Source organism: Bos indicus x Bos taurus, chromosome 1 (genome assembly GCF_003369695.1).
Source record: "Bos indicus x Bos taurus breed Angus x Brahman F1 hybrid chromosome 1, Bos_hybrid_MaternalHap_v2.0, whole genome shotgun sequence".
In the NCBI taxonomy this organism is placed as follows: Eukaryota; Metazoa; Chordata; class Mammalia; order Artiodactyla; family Bovidae; genus Bos; species Bos indicus x Bos taurus.
Window position 1 is genome coordinate 154,919,282 of NC_040076.1, and position 19,728 is coordinate 154,939,009.

The 19,728-nt window shown below is 41.6% G+C and overlaps 1 long non-coding RNA gene across 1 annotated transcript in view; it reads left to right on the top strand.

The window, feature by feature from the left end:
- LOC113897215 overlaps positions 1-9,290 on the top strand; it is a 38,631-nt gene extending 29,341 nt beyond the window's left edge. Inside the window, exon 3 of the long non-coding RNA XR_003512296.1 lies at positions 8,848-9,290. This is a non-coding gene — a long non-coding RNA (uncharacterized LOC113897215). The remainder of the gene's footprint in view (positions 1-8,847) is intronic.
- Positions 9,291-19,728: the final 10,438 nt, after the last annotated feature.

Sequence of the window (19,728 nt, forward strand, 5' to 3'; positions counted from 1 at the left end):
TTCTTGGAATATCATCAAAGCCATAAGTAATAAATATTCTAACTTTGCATCTTAAGGAGTAGTTTTTAACATTCCTGCATAGATAAGATAGCTCCTGGAATCTTCCCAGTGCTCAACTATTTCTTTGATGACTCAATATACCGTTTGATTTATTAATATGAATGTTAAGTGACATATTTAGTAAATGCTTATTTGGTATTTAGATATTGTTGACTACTGAGCATACCAGAGGGTGTGAGGTCTGGCCCCTGACTTAAAGGAGCTACAGTATTTTGGGGGAACAAGTAATGTGAAACAAATGGGGAAAAAAATGTAAGAATATAATCCAAACATCAATTGACTGAAGAGATAGGAACCAAGGTATTTGTATAAAGCAAATGATAGATATAGGCTGAAAAGGTGCAGCTTGCCCTGCTTTAGAAAGATGAGTGGGAATCGGCCTGACAAAGTTTGGGAAACATTTCCGTTGGAGAGATGAAGGGCTACAGTCCACTGGCTGGATTTGTTAGCTGTCCATGTGTTTACCGCCATTCCTCAGAGTCTGGTGCACCCAGGGCATGAAGCTATCTGGCTGTCTGGCTGGAAGGGGAAATCCTGAGAGAAGGTGATGAGGTAGGACGCTCCGTGGAGTTGTCTTCATGGCTTCGCTGATGTCCAGCTCTAGTTTACTCTCTCTTCTGTGAGAATCTTCTCTACTCAAGCTCTGAATGCTGGGCTTCCCCAAATTCCTTCCAACTTCTTTTCTGACCCAATTTCTGATGTTCATCCCCTGGATGAAAGTGGAGGGTTCTAAACTACCCACTCCTATGGTTTAAGACATCTACCCAGGTCCTTGGAGAAGAGATTGATTCTGGGGCGAGGGCAGGGACGATGCAAGCTGAGTCTGGGGAATCCCGTAGTTACCAAAGTGTAAGGGAACACTAAGGATGCCAGCGGGTGGAAAGGGCACGGTGCCAGCTTGAAATTGCTCTCAGCGACCAAAGCAAGAACCATCTCAGTAACGAAATAAAACACTGGATTATGAAACAATGAAGTGGATACTCAGAAGTCCATACTGACATAGATAAATGATTGAATAAGTAAATGATAGAGAAAGGATAACTCCTTCTTACAGAAGAATTCCATTAATACATGAAAATGGAATGAAGGAAATAGCAAGTCATCACTAGACCACTAGAACATGAGTTAAAATGTTAGTAATTAGTAAAAATAAGGCAAGATTAGTAAAAATTAGGCAGGATTCATCTATATATGCTAAAATGAGTGGGCAAAAGTTTAAAGAGAAAACAGATATTTGCATAGTCTCAAAATATTGTTCCTCAGGTATTTATTATTTACAAAGGGAAAAAGACTAACTTTAATGAAGCTACAAACACAGTAGATACCAGCTTAACCAAGTGATCAAGTTTAATATCACTTGGATAGGATATGGAGGCTCAGTGGCAAAGAATCCACCTGTGATGCAAGAGAAAGATCCCCTGGGGAAGAAGATGGCAACCCACTCCAGAACTCTTGCCTGGGAAATCCCGTGGACAGAGGAGCCTGGCAGGCTACAGTCCATGGGGTCACAAAAGAGTGGGACATGACTGAGTGAGTAAACAGCCACAGGATATGGAACCCTGATAAGGTGCACTCAGAAGGGCCCCCAGCTCTGTGATGTCACCCCTATCAGTGCACAGCCTTCACCTGATCGTGAGAAACCACCAAACAAGTGCGAACGGAGGAGCATTTTACAAAATAATGGACTAGTACTCATCAAGAGTGTCAAGGTCATGAAACACAGGGATAAACTGAGGGAATGTCCCAGACTGGAGGTGGAGAAGGAGACACAACATCTAATACAATGTGGGTCCCGGAGTGGACTTTGGAACAAAACAGGAGCATTGGTGGAAAACTGGTAAAATCTGAATAAGTCTGTAATGTAGTGACTGGTATTGTAACTGTTAATTTCCTACTTTTGACCATTGCACCATCATGATGTGAGATGCTAACATTAGGGGAAGCTGGGTGAAGAGTATATGGCACCTCTATACTATCTCTGCAGATCTTCTGTAAATATAAAATTATTTGAAAATTAACAATTAAAAATAAATAAAATGTGTATATCCCAAAGACGTCTCAGTCCTCTGTGTCTCTGGAGGGATCTTACTTTCCTTCTCTAAATCCTTCACATGCTCTTTGTCCACATTTAAAATCTTCATCCTCTTGATCCTCACATATTTTTATGTCCTCATCCTAAATGCAAAAACCACTGGGTCTTTTGGAGAATTTGTTGGATGAAAGTGCATTGTAAGGCTCCCTTTGCCTTCCAAGGACAGAAATGTTAGACAAAATATAATGACGTGTGCAAAATACACAGGTAAACTCAAATGGAGGGGCAGTCCACAGTGATGGAACAAAAAGCAATGATCTGTGGATATATGAGACCCACGGATTTACAGCGGGGCCTCAAGTCATAATGCCTGGGACAGGAAATGAAAGTTTAGGCTAACGCTGGGTAAGGAGCTTGAGGGACTAGAAAACTCTAACTAGTAGCTTTAGGAAGGTGTCAGGAAAACGTGTCTTATGCTTGGGTCATGAATGGGAAAATCATTACTGCATAAGATATCAAACTTAAGCCTGTACTCTTTGTGGCTGTGGGATTTAAAATTATATTACTCATATGGTATAGATGAAAGTGAAAGTGGAGAGTGAAAAAGTTGGCTTAAAGCTCAACATTCAGAAAACTAAGATCATGGCATCTGGTCCCATCACTTCATGGGAAATAGATGGGGAAACAGTGTCAGACTTTATTTTTCTGGGCTCCAAAATCACTGCAGATGGTGACTGCAACCATGAAATTAAAAGATGCTTACTCCTTGGAAAGAAAGTTATGACCAACCTAGATAGCATACTCAAAAGTAGAGACATTACTTTGCCAACAAAGGTCAGTCTAGTCAAGGCTATGGTTTTTCCTGTGGTCATGTATGGATGTGAGAGTTGGACTGTGAAGAAGGCTGAGCGCCGAAGAATTGATGCTTTTGAACTGTGGTATTGGAGAAGACTCTTGAGAGTCCCTTGGACTGCAAGGAGATCCAAACCAGTCCATTCTGAAGGAGATCAGCCCTGGGATTTCTTTGGAAGGAATGATGCTAAAGCTGAAACTCCAGTACTCTGGCCACCTAATGAGAAGAGTTGACTCATTGGAAAAGACTCTGATGCTGGGAGGGATTGGGGGCAGGAGGAGAAGGGGACGACAGAAGATGAGATGGCTGGATGGCATCACTGACTCGATGGACGTGAGTCTGAGTGAACTCCGGGAGTTGGTAATGGACAGGGAGGCCTGGCGTGCTGCGATTCATGGGGTCGCAAAGAGTTGGACACAACTGAGCGACTGATCTAATCTGATCTGATCTGATCTGATAGAAGGTAAGACATTAATGTAGAAACGGTTATGGAATGAGTAAAGCCTCTATGGGCTTTGCAAGTACAAAAGCAAAACCATTTGGAAGGACACTTTCATAAAGGCCTCTCAGGCAAAAACCCCACTGAACAGGCACTTTCTATCAGCAATTATACCCTGCCCAAAGAACAAAGTATCATGAGAAACAATAAAATCTACACCCTTAAACCTAGAGAAAATAAAACAGTCCAAACTATACCATAAAATATTTAGTTGGCTTAAAGAGAAGACTGAGTTATAATAATGCACTCAAAACAAGGTCATTATAAAACTAGGAAATGGGGTTTTAAGAAAACAGAATTCTTAAAATAACCTAGAGGCCAAATATCAATACATTATAATCTTGGAAGTGTTCCAGAGCAGATTAGACACTATTGAGAATAAGCTCTAGATAATAGAAAACAGATCTGAGGAAAGTATCCAGAATAAAGATCAAAGACGTACGGAGAAGAAAATAATTGCGGGAGTTGACAAGTTGCAGAGGCTAGAACAAATTTCAGTGTTTTTCTAAAAGCCATTCTACAAGCAGAGGCTAGAGAGAAGAAGCAACTTTTCGTTTTGTCTTCTCAGCTTTATGGCCAAGTGTACATAATCAACAGATACCCAACAATGGGTGAATCATAAGGACCTTTTTGGGCTTCCCTGTTACCTCAACTGGTAAAGAACTCACCTGCAATGCAGGAGACCCTGGTTTGATTCCAAGGTCAGGAATATCCCCTGGAGAAAGGATAGGCTACCCACTCCAGTATTCTTGGGTTTCCCTGGTGGCTTAGATGGTAAAGAATCCACCTGCAGTGTGGGAGATCTGGGTTCGATCCCTGGGTTGGGAAGATCCCCTGGAGGAGGAAATGGCAACCCACTCTGGTAGTCTTGCCTGGAGAATCCCATGGACAGAGGAGCCTGGTGGGCTACTGTCCACGGGATCTCAAAGAGTCAGACATGACTGAGTGACTAAGCACAACACAGCACAGCAAGGGCCTTTTTAGCATCACCTCCTTAATCACTGACACATCACCGTCAGCTCAGCTCCCTGGATTACGCTGTCACTCACTGAGCATACTCTTCCCTCCTTTCATCATCCGACTTATTTTACTACCTTCTAGATTCAGTTTGCATTTTGACTTTCTGATAAAGGGATCTCAGTGATCCCCTCTCTTCCTTAAACTTGTGTACCATTGGATCTGAGCCACCCAACTAACTTCTCAATTATATTCTTGAGTTGGAAAACTATGCCAGCTAAGCACACCTGCTCACTGCCTGTTTTTGTATACTCTGCAAGCTAAGAATGGTGTGTTCATTTCTATTTTATATTTTTAATATTTGGAAAAAGCAAAAAAGAGCAATAGTATCTCATGATGTGGAAAAATCGTGAAATTCAAAGCTAGTGTCCCTTTCAATGTCCAGTAGTTTTATTAGAACACCGCCATGCCCATTTGTGATCTGTGCTGCCTTTATGCTATGACAGAGCTGAGGAGTTGCAACAAAAAACACACATCCCACAGTGACTGACAGACTGTACTTCCTGGCCCTTCACAGATGAAGTTTGCCAGTCTCGGTTGTTCTCTAACTCGGTCATGCTTATGAGTCTTCCCTCTACTTTGCGTGAAACTACTTGAGGCTCGGAGCATCGTCATCTCCTTTTGTCTCCTGGCATCTGACTCCATGTAGGACAGTTATGGATTTTCTTTAGCAAGTTTTGGCATCTCGAATACAGGATTTCAAGAAATGAGTCAGACTCCATAATGCAGAATAGGTCAGAAAGAAAGAGAAGTAATAATAGTTGACACATGTTCATGGATGCTCTGTGGTATCTGTGACTTGATCGAGTGTGGTGGTGTGGGATATGGTGATGGAGGCAGCAACCTGAAACAAGGTGCTTCCAGTTAGATGACACAGACTGGGAAGGAGGGGTGGGGAGGAGATGCGGTCTGGCAGGCAGCACACGGGAACAACAGGGCTTAGCCTGCACAGCCCAGAAAGCACAGCGTAACGAAGACCAAAAAGCGCTGAGGAATGACGGGGGAGAGGACAGAAGCACAAGGCCTCCAGAGACACTTCAGGCAAGCATGTAGGCACAACCAGGGGAACTGAGTAGGTGGACTGTATTCTGCCTGAAGTTAGGAAATAGAGCCACTGGCCAAGCTGGGCCTTGGTAAAAGAGACCGGACCACAGAATCAAGCAATCAAACTATGGCACAAGTTTGAATGGGTCTGATGGATACAAGGGTCTCATGGTTAAGCTCTAAACTAAGAATGGAGAGATATTTAAATACCAAGTCCTGGAGTATTAAGTTGGATGTTAAATTCTTTCTACTTAAAATCAGGTTTTAGAAAACTAAGAAAACTAAGATCTTGGCATCCGGTCCCATCACTTCATGGCAAATAGATGGGGAAACAGTGGAAACAGTGACAGACTTTATTTTTTGGGCTCCAGAATCACTGCAGATGGTGACTGCAGCCATGAAATTAAAAGATGCTTGCTCTTTGGAAGAAAAGTTATGACCAACCTAGACAGCATATTAAAAAGGAGAAACATTACTTTGCCCACAAAAGTCTGTCTAGTCAAGACTATGGTTTTTCCAGTGGTCATGTATGGATGTGAGAGTTGGACTAGAAAGAAAGCTGAGCTCCAAAGAATTGATGCTTTTGAACTGTGGTGTTGGAGAACACTCTTGAGAGTCTTTGGACTGCAAGGAGATCCAACTAGTCCATTCTAAAGGAGATCAGTCCTGGGTGTTCATTGGAAGGATTGATACTGAAGCGGAAACCACCTGGTGTGGTTTGGCCACCTGATGTGAAGAACTTACTCATTGGAAAAGACCCTGATGCTAGGAAAGATTGAAGGCAGGAGCAGAAGGGGATGATAGAGGATGAGATGGTTGGATGGCATCATCAGCTCGATGGACATGAGTTTGAGTAAACTCCGGGAGATGGTGATGGATAGGGAGTCCTGGCGTGCCGCAGTCCATGAGGTCACAAAGAGTGGGATAAGACTGAGCAACCGAACTGAACTGAACTGAAAATCAGATTTGGTTTCAGAAACTAAGCTGGATATGGCAACATAAGAAATCCCACCAGCCCCAAATATGGCAGCACCCACCCTCATGCCTGAATACTTGCAAATAACTGTAAGGAGGATGCTGTGTCTCACACCCTGCTGGTGAAGGTGAGTCCTCAGACACACAGTCCACCACCAGAGGTGATGGAAGGAAAGAGGTACCTGTGGGAGATAATTGAAAAAAAAGATTTATCACCTCCTTCCAAGAGATCAAAAAAAGACTTGATGAACATGGCAACACATGGCAAGATGGAGGCCCTACGCATCAGTAGATGCCGTCCGCGCTCCGCCTGCGTTCCCGTGGCATTCATCTCGACGTGCAGAAGGCTTCTTACTGTGAGCACCCGGACCTCTCTGTGAGAAGCTGCTTCTGGTGTCTAACTCGCTTATGTGCCCGGTTGTCAGTGATCCCTGAAACCATCAGCCAGCCAAGGCCCATGATGTGGATAAGTGCCCCACGCTCCTTGTCCATCAGGTGGAATAACTGAGCTGTGCCATCCAGGGCAGCAGCCACCGGAGACAGGTGGGCTCCTGAGCATTCAGAATGTTGCTAGTGTCACGGAGGATAGGAATTTTCAATTTTATCTCATTTTCATTCATTTAAAGTTAAAACATGATACTCTTCAGTTACTGGAAGACCTTTATATTTGGAAAAACTTGGCTACATAAACCTACTTTTCAACTGCAAATTTTACAGATTCTAAATACACATCAGGATTAAATTTTAGTGTCCAAATCCGGTATAAATTGATTTCAAAGACATGGTAAAAAAAAAAATTAGTATCTCAATAGTGTTTACATGTTGAAATAAAATTGATATCAAAGACATGGTAAAAAAAGTAATATCTCAATAGTGTTTATATGTTGAAATGTAATGTTTTGAATTTAATAGGTAGAATAGATGATTAAAATCAGCTTTATCTTTTTTAACCTTTTAAATGTTGATACTAGAAAGTTTAAAACTACCAGTTTGGCCTCATACATCTCCTGGCCAGTGTGGCCAACCCGCCACATTGTCTCAGGGGGACTGACCCCCTGGTGCCCACCGTGGTAGCTAGCTTGATGACCCGCTTTTTTCTTTTTGTTTAGTCACTAAGTCACGTCCAGCTCTTCAACCCCGTGGACTGTAGCCCGCCAGGTTCTCCTCTGTCCACGGGATTTCCCAGGCAAGAATACTGGAGCAGGTTGCCATTTCCTTCTGCAGGGGATCTTCCTGCTCCAGGAATCAAACCCATGTCTCCTGCATGGACAGGTGGATTCCTTGCCCCTGAGTCACTAGAGAAGCTGAACACGCTTTTTACGGCTTCCTTTCCTTCTCTCTTTCTGGATTCTCTGCTGAGTTTCCTGGGATTACCCCCTCCATTTGCACTAGAATCCTTGTGTGGGAGTGTGTTTCTGGAGACTCCCAACCATGACAAACAGTGTCAAAAACAGGACAGGGAACCTTTCCTGATGGTCCAGTGGCTAAGACTCTGGGCTCCCCTTGCTTGGGGCCTGAGTTTGATCCCTGGTCGGGGAACTAGATCCCACGTGCAACCAAAGATTCCACATGCAGCATCGAAGACCCGGTGCAGACAAGTAAACAAAAATATTTTAAAAAGCAAGAAAGGGTATAGTTCCCTTTACTGTACAGTAGGTCCTCGCTGGTTATCTATTTTATATACAGTGTATGTGCTTATGCTCATTACAACCTCCTCACTTATCTCTCCTAAACATTTTGTAATAACCTATAGAGCAAAAGAATCTGAGAAAGTATATAGATAGATAAAGATAGATCTGAATCACTTTGCTGTATAGCCGAAACTAACATGACATTGTAAATCAACTATAATTCAATTTAAAAAGCAGGAAATAACTTTAGAGATTAACTATTCTAACCTCTTACACTTATAGATGAAGAAAATGAGGTTCAGAGAGGCTAAATGATGTCACCAAGCCCACTCAGCTATTTGACTGTGAATTCAGAGCTTGACTTCAGATCTCAGGATCACAGGTCCATTTATTTTCTGATGATATTATACTGCCTTTTAAAGATTACTGACCATTTTGGAGAAGTGATTTCTAAAAGCAGAAGAATATTTGGGGCTCATAGGGAGAAATTACGGTAAACCAGCTATGTTTGTTTTGCTCAAGCCCGCTAAGCCTCCTTGGGTGAGTGGTAGCCTTTCCTTGCTCCTGGTTGGAAACCTGGAGAGGCTCGTTGACCCTGCTGGTCCTTCTCATAGAACCAGGAGCCCTCTGGCCAGCTGTAGCCACAATCTCATCTCCGAAAGTAGATCATTCAGTCCTGGTATGAATCCTACTGAGCTGAAAGTTAACTCTTTCTTTCCCCGTCTTCTTTTTCCAGATGGCTATGCAGTTGTTGAGCCACCAGGATTGGGGCAGAGAGACAGAAGGAGAAGCAGGAAGCGCAGGTATCGGGTACCATTTCGAGATGACGGGACCCTCTCTGGACCTGGGAGGCATTCACCGCTGACCCTCGCGCTGTCAGACACTTGGTCAGGTCTTTTCAAGTTTCCTTTGCTGGGCCTTTCTGACTGCAACCCCGCTGATGTGATAGGTCTCCTTTGGCAGCATCCCACCCTCTCACCACCCCCCTCCACCACTGGTTCCATCAGTCTGCTCCTCATCCTCTGCCTGGCCATCTTGGGAAGAAGCCTGAATGACTCCAGTCTGATCACCTGCTCTGGGGTTTGTGCACCTTTAACCCGTGATCCAAAATCACCGTGGATGGTGACTGCCACCATGAAATTAAAAAACGCTTGCTCCTTAGAAGAAAAGTTATGACCAACCTAGATAGCATATTAAAAAGCAGAGACATTACTTTGCCCATGAAGATCCGTCTAGTCAAAGCTCTGATTTTTCCAGTAGTCATATATGGATGTGAGAGTTGGACTATAAAGAAAGCTGAGCACCGAAGAATTAATGCTTTTGAACTGTGGTGCTGGAGAAGACTCTTGAGAGTCCCTTGGACTGCAAGGAGATCCAACCAGTCCATCCTAAAGGAGATCAGTCCTGGGTGTTCATTGGAAGGACTGATGCTGAAGCTGAAACTCCAATACTTTGGCCACCTGATGGGAAGACCTGACTCATTGGAAAAGACCCTGATGCTGGGAGGGATTGAGGGCAGGAGAAGAAGGGGACGACAGAGGATGAGATGGTTAGATGGCATCACCAACTCAATGGACATGAGTTTGAGTAAACTCTGGGAGTTGTTGATAAACAGGGAGGCCTGGCATGCTGTGGTCCATGGGGTCGCAAAGAGTCAGACATGACTGAGCGACTGAACTGAGCTGAGCCCGTTGTCCACAGGAAGTGCAGTTTATCTCCCAGATCAGCAATGGACCCCCTCGTTGGCCATCCGCAGATCCTTTGGCTTTCCCCTGTAGGAGTTCAGCAAAGGACCTCTGAGTTCCCCAGCTGCAAAGAACACATGTCAAGAAAGAGCCTCAACAGCCTAAAAATGGTCTCACGGAAGCCCCTGTCGTTAGGTTTGGGGTAGTGGGTAGTGGTGGGGTCTGTCTCTCCCCCTTGTGAGCTGGACTCTAGGGTTCTCTTCCAAGTTACTCCCCTCAGAACCCCTCTTTCGCCTCCCAGCCCTGACCCCACTGACGAGCTTGCAGAAGGCAGGGGCTCCAGGAAGCGTGTAACCAGTGTCAGCGCCGCCTTCGTAAATTTCCTACGGTCTAGCACCGCTCTTGTCGCGTGACCTCGTTCTACTGCTGTGACTCACTGGAAACTACAGACTTAATGTCTTCATTGAGCTGATGTATTACAAACAGTTGAGCTGGGAATAAATAAAACTGACACGGCTAATATGGACCTTTTATCACTAGAGCCTGGCAACGAAAGAAACAGGTCCATGTCCAGGTAAACAGCATGTAAAGCGAACGTTTAGGTTTTAGGGTTTGTAATTATTTTCTAAATAAGATACGCAGGCCGTCAAATATTTGAAAAGATCCTGGGTGAAGCTACAGAAAAAAAAATCATGTTTTATTGTGCTATCTTGGTTTTTTTCTTTTTCTCTTTTGACTTCAACTGTATGGGTTTTAATGAAATAAATAAGTATTAGATGTCTTCAGAGCTGTGTGATTTCCTTTGATAACTGCTAAGACAACAGAGGTTTCGATTGTTTTTGATCTGCTTTGATCTCCCTCAACTACTCTTTTTTTCAGCATTGTAGCATTTTTTTTTGGCAATTTTTATATGAGAATGAACAATAAAAGATAACACTGTTGTTATAATTAATTGAAGAATATGGCTGCATCTACGCATAAAATCACTTGCAACCGTCATCTTCAACTTTTTTTCAGTAGGTTGTTTTATTTGCTTGTCTACAGCACAACTGGAGCCAGAGCAAGCGAATTTCTTCTTTTTCTTTCCAAAAGAGATAATTTTAAAATGTTAGACCATTTCACAGTCTGAAAGTTTAGTGTCAAAGCATTTCAAACATCATTTCTGTTTGAAAACTCATCACTGTCTCTTACAGGAACATGAAAATGTTTAGTAACCGAACTCCAAATATACCAAACTCTAAATTGCTTGTTTGAAAATAAAAACACAAAACGCCCAAGTTGGCAATCTTTGATGAGTCCTTTCCAGGATTGTTTAGAGAACGAAATAGCTAGGCTTTGTTTAGGTGGATAATTCGTCAAGGATTTGCCCTAATGATTGCGTAGTGGCTTCCGTGAACGCAGGCGCAGTCTTGGTGCCAGATCAACATAGCAGAAGTCATGCAAGTTTCCTGCAGCCTTAGCTCTCAGGCAGTACCAGCCTTGTTTTAAAATGAACAAAGAGGAAAAGAAAGGAGAAAGATGTAATGTTAATAGACTTCCTTTTGTGATCTCTCAGGGAGAGGTCTTTTTAAATAAGGGGCTTGAACTTGACCTTCTTCAGTGGCACAAAGGTCCCATGCGTGGTTTTTAAAGTCATATTTAAATTTTAATAATTTTACTCATTGGAGGCAGTTAAAAGCAAACTCTCAAAACCTAACCTTCAATCTTTTAGTAAAACTGATAGACAAAGAAGAGAAGCTTAGGGAAAAAAGTCTGTAAGAGGTAAATAAATGTTCTAACTTCTATATCACAGTCAAGCTGCTTTCAGGTCATTATCAATACGATATTTGAGTTTGAAAATACAATTTAGTATAGAGTTAGAGTAGAAAAAAATCTTAATTTTATGATAAATCTAGTTTTACGGACCTCAGATTAAAAACAGATGAAAAATATCATATTCTCATTGCTGGCGAAATGGCATGAGAAGAGTCACTGTCATATGCTGTTGGTAAGAGTATAAATTTTTAAAATCTTTCTGGAAGGCAGTTTGGCCATAGCTATTGAATGCCTCAGAATTTTGCATTACAACCTTTAAACCAGCATTTTTACTTTAGGGGATTCATACTAAGAACATAGTCATCGATGTTTGCAAAATTAGAGCTACAAGATTTTTATGGAAGTGTTTTTGATAGAAACAAGAACTGAATGAAGCATAAATATTTAACAACAAGTCTTTATTTAGCCCTTAAAAATGATACTATAGAAGTATTTAATGCTATGAAAAGGTGGGAAAAGCTGATTATAAACAGTACACAAATGTGATTCGCTTTCACAGAAATTACTCAATATCTTGTAGTTACCTAAAACGGATAAGAATCTGAAACATACATCTGAATACATATGAATCTGAATATACATCCATCTTCTTTTTAGGAGTATATCGGGAGAGAAATGATCCTTTCTTTGCAAGCTTGGTAGCAGCATTTTGGCGCAAATCTTTGGTAGTCATGAGGGTGGTAAGGGTGATGAGAGGTGGATGTGCACATCTTTGCTTGCCCTTCAGGTTTTCCTATAATTATTGGTCTAGTCCATCTCCTTTGTTTCTTGATTTACTTTTGGTAAATGTTTATCTTAATGCAAGACATCAGCTCGATCTGGATTGGGGAGCCTTTGCCTTTTTCTTTTTTTAAATGCCTCGAACACCTTTGGCATTTGATGAACTATATGGACCACTTCTTAACATCATTTTGAAGATTGTTCTTCCTGGAATTTGACTTCCACTGTGAGTGGAGTCACATGACCTTCCATGCCTTCCTACAAATAATGTGTGTGGGCTTTTTTCCCGATTATGTTTAGGAGGTTCTCACAGTGTTATTCTCAACACGTGCAGTATTTTAATGGAATAAAAATGCACAAAGCCTGCTTGTATAATATATTAAGAGGCTAGCTTATAATGTAGTAAGAGCCTAGCTTCCCAACAGAGAACAAAATGGGGACTGAAGAGGAGTCCAAATAAAGAAAAGAACCTTTGCTTCTCAGAACTTGTAACACGCGTGGCCTGTATCTCTGCACAATCTGTGACTACTAATAAGTTGCTTTAAATAATACTTCAGTAGTTATCTCAGTCGTATGATGTGTTTGCACTTGCAAGGCTTATACTGGTGGCTCACCAGTTATCTGTATTACAGAATACCATCCTGCCTTATGGAGAGTTAAACTGTCCAGCTGTCCAGTTTTACAAAATTTTACCAAGTGAGGGGAAAAGCTCACCCCCTTTCAACTATTGAACAGAGGGAGATAAGTATATCAGAGAGTAATCAGGTGGCAGTCACCGAATGGGTAACTGCACGTTTGCCGGGGCGGGGGGGAGCGGGCGGGGGTGGGGCAGTGGGTAGCAGCCAAAATGCTGCCACCAAACTTAAAGAAAGGATCGTTTCTCTCCCTACGTATTCTCCTAAAAATGGTCAGCCCGTTTGCAGGATCATCTGTAGACGGGAACTTAGGGATTATGTGTAATCTACAGCTGATCCAATGACTCTTATTAATGATATTTTCGTTACCTGCATCAGCAGGAAATGATACAGACGTTTCTATGATTTGCACAGATGACAGTCACAGGTGTTGCTTACACCACTGTGCTTCTTGGCAAAGTTCATGATTGAAGGTCGCGCTAAATTTCAGTTAGAGGCAAGTGGAGATAGAGACATAAGTTCTTTTACCATCCAAGACGATGGGCCCTCTGGAATCTAGAGTCTGTGGTTTTAGAATCTAGATTTCTAAACTTACCAAAATATTAATATAAAAGAATATATAATATTCTCTGATGCTTTTTTTTCCCATTTGCTCTTTTCAAAGTTTTGCCTTTTTACTTAGGAATCGCTAGAGCACAGGAATTATAGAATTTTCTTCAATGTCTTAGTCAGCCGTAATCACAGCTATGTAAATGAAATAAGGAGTTTACCTGCTGCCTTTTTTACTTTTTCCCTTTTAGCTGCGCTTCTCCCTCTATTCCACACATCACTGGTTGGCTCGTCTCAGTAGTGCTCTGAGTAACTCTTACAGAAAGAATTTGTGGATTTTAAGCTGTCTGGGTCTTTCTTGGCCCCTAAATATTTTTCCTTTGCTCTTATACTTGGTTCATAATTTTCCTGGATATGGAATTCTAGGCTCAAAATAATTATATCTCAGGACCCCAGAGGAATTTTTTTCCACTCCAGCATCCAGATTTGCATACGACACATCTGCATTCTCATTCTAACTCTACTCCTTTGAAGTTGAAGGAAATTCTTTTCATATTTTTGCAGTTTCAGCGTTATGATTTTTCTCTTTACCTTTGAAGCAGAATTTTCACTAACTTGAGAATTTTCCAGCTTGGCAATATCAACTCTTTCAAACCAAAGATTTACATCTTCTATTTTTTTTCTTTTGCAGCTCAGAGAACTTTTCTTCTATTATGTTTTAATTATTCCAACCCTGCATCTTCTTCTTCCCTTGGAATTGCAATCCCTATTAAATGGGAACTGGAAATTCTGAATCTATTCTTTGTAATCTAATCTTATTTCTCCTAGTAGAAATACACACCCATGCCTTCCATGGTGGGAGTGGTTTAGGTGTTAAGTCGTGTCCGACTCTTGTGACCTGCCAGGCTCATCTGTCCCTGGGATTCTCCAGGCAAGAACACTGGAGTGAGTTGCCATTTCCTTCTTCAATAGCTCTATTTTTTCAGTGCTTTGTGAGAGAATCATTCTGCTTTGTCTTCTAGGTCACTGATTTGTTCACCACTTATGTCCATACTAAAAATAGATTTTCCTAAATAACTGGAAATCATGAAAATTTATAAGAGCCTTTTAAAAACATACAAGGGTCACAGGTTCCTCAGCCACACTGGGTGTTGCTGGCCAGTGCTGACCTCCTCCTCCAGTTCCTGCCTGGGCTCGCTCACTGTCTGTACTCCTCTTGTGTTTCCAGTGCTGCCATGGACAAGTTTCACCCTCATTTTTTCCCCTCTGTAATTTGGAATAGAAAGGAAGTTAAAAGTTTTCATCAACCATCTTGCATCTGGACTCTGTTTTTTAATGTCTGATATGTGTCAGGAGAAATATCAATAACCTCAGATACGCAGATGACACCACCCTTATGGCAGAAAGCGAAGAACTAAAAAGCCTCTTGATGAAAGTGAAAGAGGAGAGTGAAAATGTTGGCTTAAAACTCAGCATTCAGAAAACAGATCATGGCATCTGGTCCCATCAGTTCATGGCAAATAGATGGGGAAACAATGGAAACAGTGACAGATTTAATTTTGGGGGGCTCCAAAATCACTGCAGATGGTGACTGCAGCCATGAACTTAAAAGACACTTGCTCCTTAGACGAAAAGCTATGACCAACCTATACAGCATATTAAAAAGCAGAGACATTACTTTAAGAACAAAGGTCTGCCTAGTCAAAGTGATGGTTTTTCCAGTGGTCATGTATGGTGTGAGAGTTGGACTATAAAGAAAGCTAAGCTCCAAAGAATTGCTTCTTTTGATCTGTGGTGTTGGAGAAGACTCTTGAGAGTCCCTTGGACTGCAAGGAGATCCAACCATCAATCCTAAAGGAGATCAGTCCTGAATATTCATTGGAAGGAGTGAGGCTGAAGCTGAAGCTCCAATACTTTAGCCACCTGATGCAAAGAACCGACTCTTTGGAAAAGACTCTGATGCTGGGAAAGATTGAAGGCAGGAGGAGAAGGGGCTGACAGAGGATGAAATGGTTGGATGGCATCACTGACTCAATGGACATGAGTTTGAGTGAACTCCAGGAGTTGGTGATGGACAGTGAGGCCTTGTGTGCTGCAGTCCGTGGGGTCGCACAGAGTTGGACACAACTGAGCGACTGAACTGCTTTGATGTGTCAGTTCCATGTCCGTCGCTGGATGGACAAAGCACATTCACAGTGCTCCTAGTCAGGTGGACTCTCATGACCACCTCCTGCACGAAGCATCTCCCTCTGGGGTACACAGGAGATGGCAGGGGACAGTGGAGAGAGGTGCAGTCTGAACATGCTGGGGTTGCATCATTAACGCCTTTTTCTGTGTATTTTCCAGAGGAGTTAGGACTTCATGTGCAGTAGGGAGCTAACAAGGGATTAAAAGTTTTTAGGAAGGTATTTTTGTCAATATTATGGAGGATATAAGGAAAAAGCTGGACTGGGAAAGGGAAGTCATTTAGGAGATGACTGATCATTTTCACCTGAACTTTTTCACTGACATCAGACAGGAGGAGGGGCATGATGTACTGGCCCAGCACTTCACCTGTGTGCGCTTTTATTAAAAGTGGCCTGAGACCCCACGCAAAGAGCTACCCCACTGGCCAACAATCTCAGTCATCACCTTTTGGTATTGCTCTGTTGCCTTTTTCTTACCCACACTGTGAGCCAGTACATTTCTGTAACTTTAATATGTTTCGTGAAGTCAGATCACCTGTTTCTTGTGTAACAGATGACTCATGGGGCTCCTAGAAGACAGAGCTATATTACGTTTGTGTGGTTCCTTGAATACTGGTGGTGTGGAATCGTGGTTCATTTCAAATCATGAACTCAAGTAGCCAGGTGTGATATTGAAAAGGTACGACATTTCAACCCTAAATTCCAAGGTGAACTTTTCAGTTCTTTCTGAAATTTGTGCTGGGTAGTCGAACACCATGATCCTGGGAAGAACTTGACCTAAAAGTCAAGGATGTCCCCATTGCTACAGTAGTAGAATTAATAGACAAGGTCACATTTCTCTGACTAGAAAGATCAAACTGGGAAAATTTATAAAAGTGTACTAATAAAAGTTCAGAGAAGGCAATGGCACCCCACTCCAGTACTCTTGCCTGGAAAATCCTATGGACAGAGGAGCCTGGTAGGCTGGAGTCCACGGGGTTGTGAAGAGTCAAACAAGAATGAGTGACCTCACTTTCACTTTTCACCTTCATGCATTGGAGAAGGAAATGGCAACCCACTCCAGTGTTCTTGCCTGGAGAGTCCCAGGGACGGGGGAGCCTAGTGGGCTACCATCTTTGGGGTCGCACAGAGTTGGACATGACTGAAGTGACTTAGCAGCAATAATAAAAGTTACTTGGGAAATGTATAGAAGTGTAATAATAAAAGTAACAAAAACACTTGCTGTGCTCAAGAATCCTATGTATGGTGAAGCACTGAGATCATCTTGGCAAGAGATATGGAGCAGGTGTTGAAATTTGAAAGGACGAGTTAGTGCTATGGCTGCAATAGATCAGTGGTTGGTGGGCTGGCTCATCAAGGAAATGGGTGCTTGACAGTGAGTCGTGAACATGTGTCTTTCAATTGTTTTTTTCAAAACAATGTGTGAAAACACTAACTCACTAAGATATCTGAACCCCCATGTTTCTTGCAGCATTATTTACAATAACCAAGATATGGGGGAAAAAACCTGTGTTCATTGACAGAAGAATGGATAAAGAAGTTGTGGAATATATTGTTGTTCAGTCGCTCAGTCAAGTCCAACTCTTTGCCACCCCATGGACTCCATCACCAACTCCCGGAGTTTACCCAAACTCATGTCCATTGAGTTGGTGATGCCATCCAACCATGTCATCCTCTGTCGTCCCCTTCTCCTCCCACCTTCAATCTTTCCCAGCATCAGGGTCTTTTCAAATGAGTCAGCTCTTCACATTAGGTGGCCAAAGTATTGGAGTTTCAGCTTCAGCGTCAGTTCTTTCAATGAATATTCAGGACTGATTTCCTTTAGGATTGATTGGTTTGATCTCCTTGCAGTCCAAGGGACTCTTAAGAGTCTTCTCCAAAACCACAGTTTGAAAGCATTGATTCTTCAGTGCTCAGTCTTCGTGGTTCAGCTCTCACATTCATACATGGCCACTGGAAAAACGTAGCTTGGACTAGACGGACCTTTGTTGGCAAAGTAATGTCTCTGCCTTTTGATATGCTGTCTAGGTTGGTCACAGCTTTTCTTCCAAGGAGCGTGCATCTTTTAATTTCATGGTTGCAGTCGCCGTTCACGGTGATTTTGGAACCCATGATTTTGCAGTGTTAAAGAAGGAAATTCTGCCATTTGCAATAGTGTGGAACCTGAGGGCATTAAGTTAAGTGAGTCAGAGGTAGACAAACACTGCATCGTCTCACTTGTACATGGGGTCTAAACAAACCAACCCGTGGCAAAGAGATCAGACTGGAGATTACCGGGAGTGGGAGCTGGTGATATAACGTACAGCACGATGACGTGCTCAGCACTGGCATACAGTGTATGTGAAGTGGTGAGGAGAGTGAATCCTAACAGTTCTCACCACAAGAAAAAGTGTTTTCTTTCCTTTTTTTTTTTGGAATGATTACGAGACGATGGATAATTAAATTCATTTTATAAAATATAAGTAACCATTTCATAATAAGGTTATCATTTCATAATATATATGTCAAATCATTATACTATATACCTTAAACTTATACAATGCTATGTAGCAATTATACCTTAATAAAACTGGGAAAAAAAGAAGAAAATTTTTTAATGTAAAATTTATGGCAGAGATTTCAGATTTAAAATTTCTATTGCAAAGTAAACACAGTTTCATCAGTCATGTATTTTGTTAAGACGTTCTTGTAAAAATGAGTTTCTCCATATGCATATCTTTTGGTCTATAAACTATGAGGCAACAAATAGTTTCTATAATACAATGTACAGAAATCTCAGGAATATTTGTGTTGACAAAATAAATTTTTGATGTAGGTTAAGAATTAACATAGAAGATTAAGAATTAAGAAGTAAGATTAAGAATAAAATGATATAGGGACTTGGGGGTTAATGAAGGGTTCAAAATATTTAATGTCTTCTTTATATTTTTAATTCAGTGAACAGTTTCTCATTTGAAATATGTACAAATTTCTTTTCCCTCGTGTGTTCCTCTTCCTACCCGAACAATATTTGTTTGCTAGGACATAAATGCCTCAACAACGATAGCTTTATAGTCAGACAGCAGGTTCAGTCTGATTGCACTGAGTAAGTGATTTGCACTCATTCGTGAGATACTAATTTTGGAAGTTACTGGAAGAAACCCTATGCATTATATAGGATTCTCACTTTATGTAAAGTTACCTGTTTCCGTTATTTTCTGATTATTGTCTCACTGTTTAAATATTAAACCACTTCTTTATGTAGTCATTCTTTTAAGTAGCTATGAGCTTCAAATGACAACTTTTAAGTTTGATTGATTAAAAGCAAAACTCATTTTCTTAATCACAGTTTGGCGTTGCACGGCTCAACTCACAGTAGGAGAAAAGAAGACAAAACAAAATAAGTAAACTGCACTTAAAAAAAGGTTTGAACAGTAAAATCAAATGTGAAATTGTTCCCAAATAAACAGCACTAATTAAGTGATAAATTTGTGTTTTAAGTAAATAAATCAATGAAAGGAAATACTCTATGCTCATTCTTTGAAAATCAAGTACTTACTTGTTTTCTTATTTTTGGATCAGAGAATCTGTACTTGTCTCAAAGAATAGTAGTAACCTGTTCCTAGTAAGAAGGGCAAAGGAAACAGTAACATGGATGTTTGCTCAGCTCTGTGCTGAGTGCTAGACAGAGCAAACACAAGGGCCAGAGAATCGTATGGCCTTTGTGTGTGTGTGTGTGTGTGTGTGTGTATTTTGCAGTGTAATAGGGAAAACACACTCTGATCACACTTTGTAGCAGTTCAACACGGCAGGCCATCGGTCATACTGCTTATAAAGTGTCCATGTCCCTGTTTCCTGATGTGGGTGTGCAGCATGTTATTATATTCAATTCTTTTGATGTAGATAAACGTCTTGCGATGAATGACCTTCTGGTTTTTGTATGCATGCAGCACTCAGGCACTAATGTCAAATTTCATTGTTGCTGTTGCTCAGTCGCTCAGTCGTGTCCGACTCTTTGAGACCGTGTGGACTGCAGCACGCCAGGCTT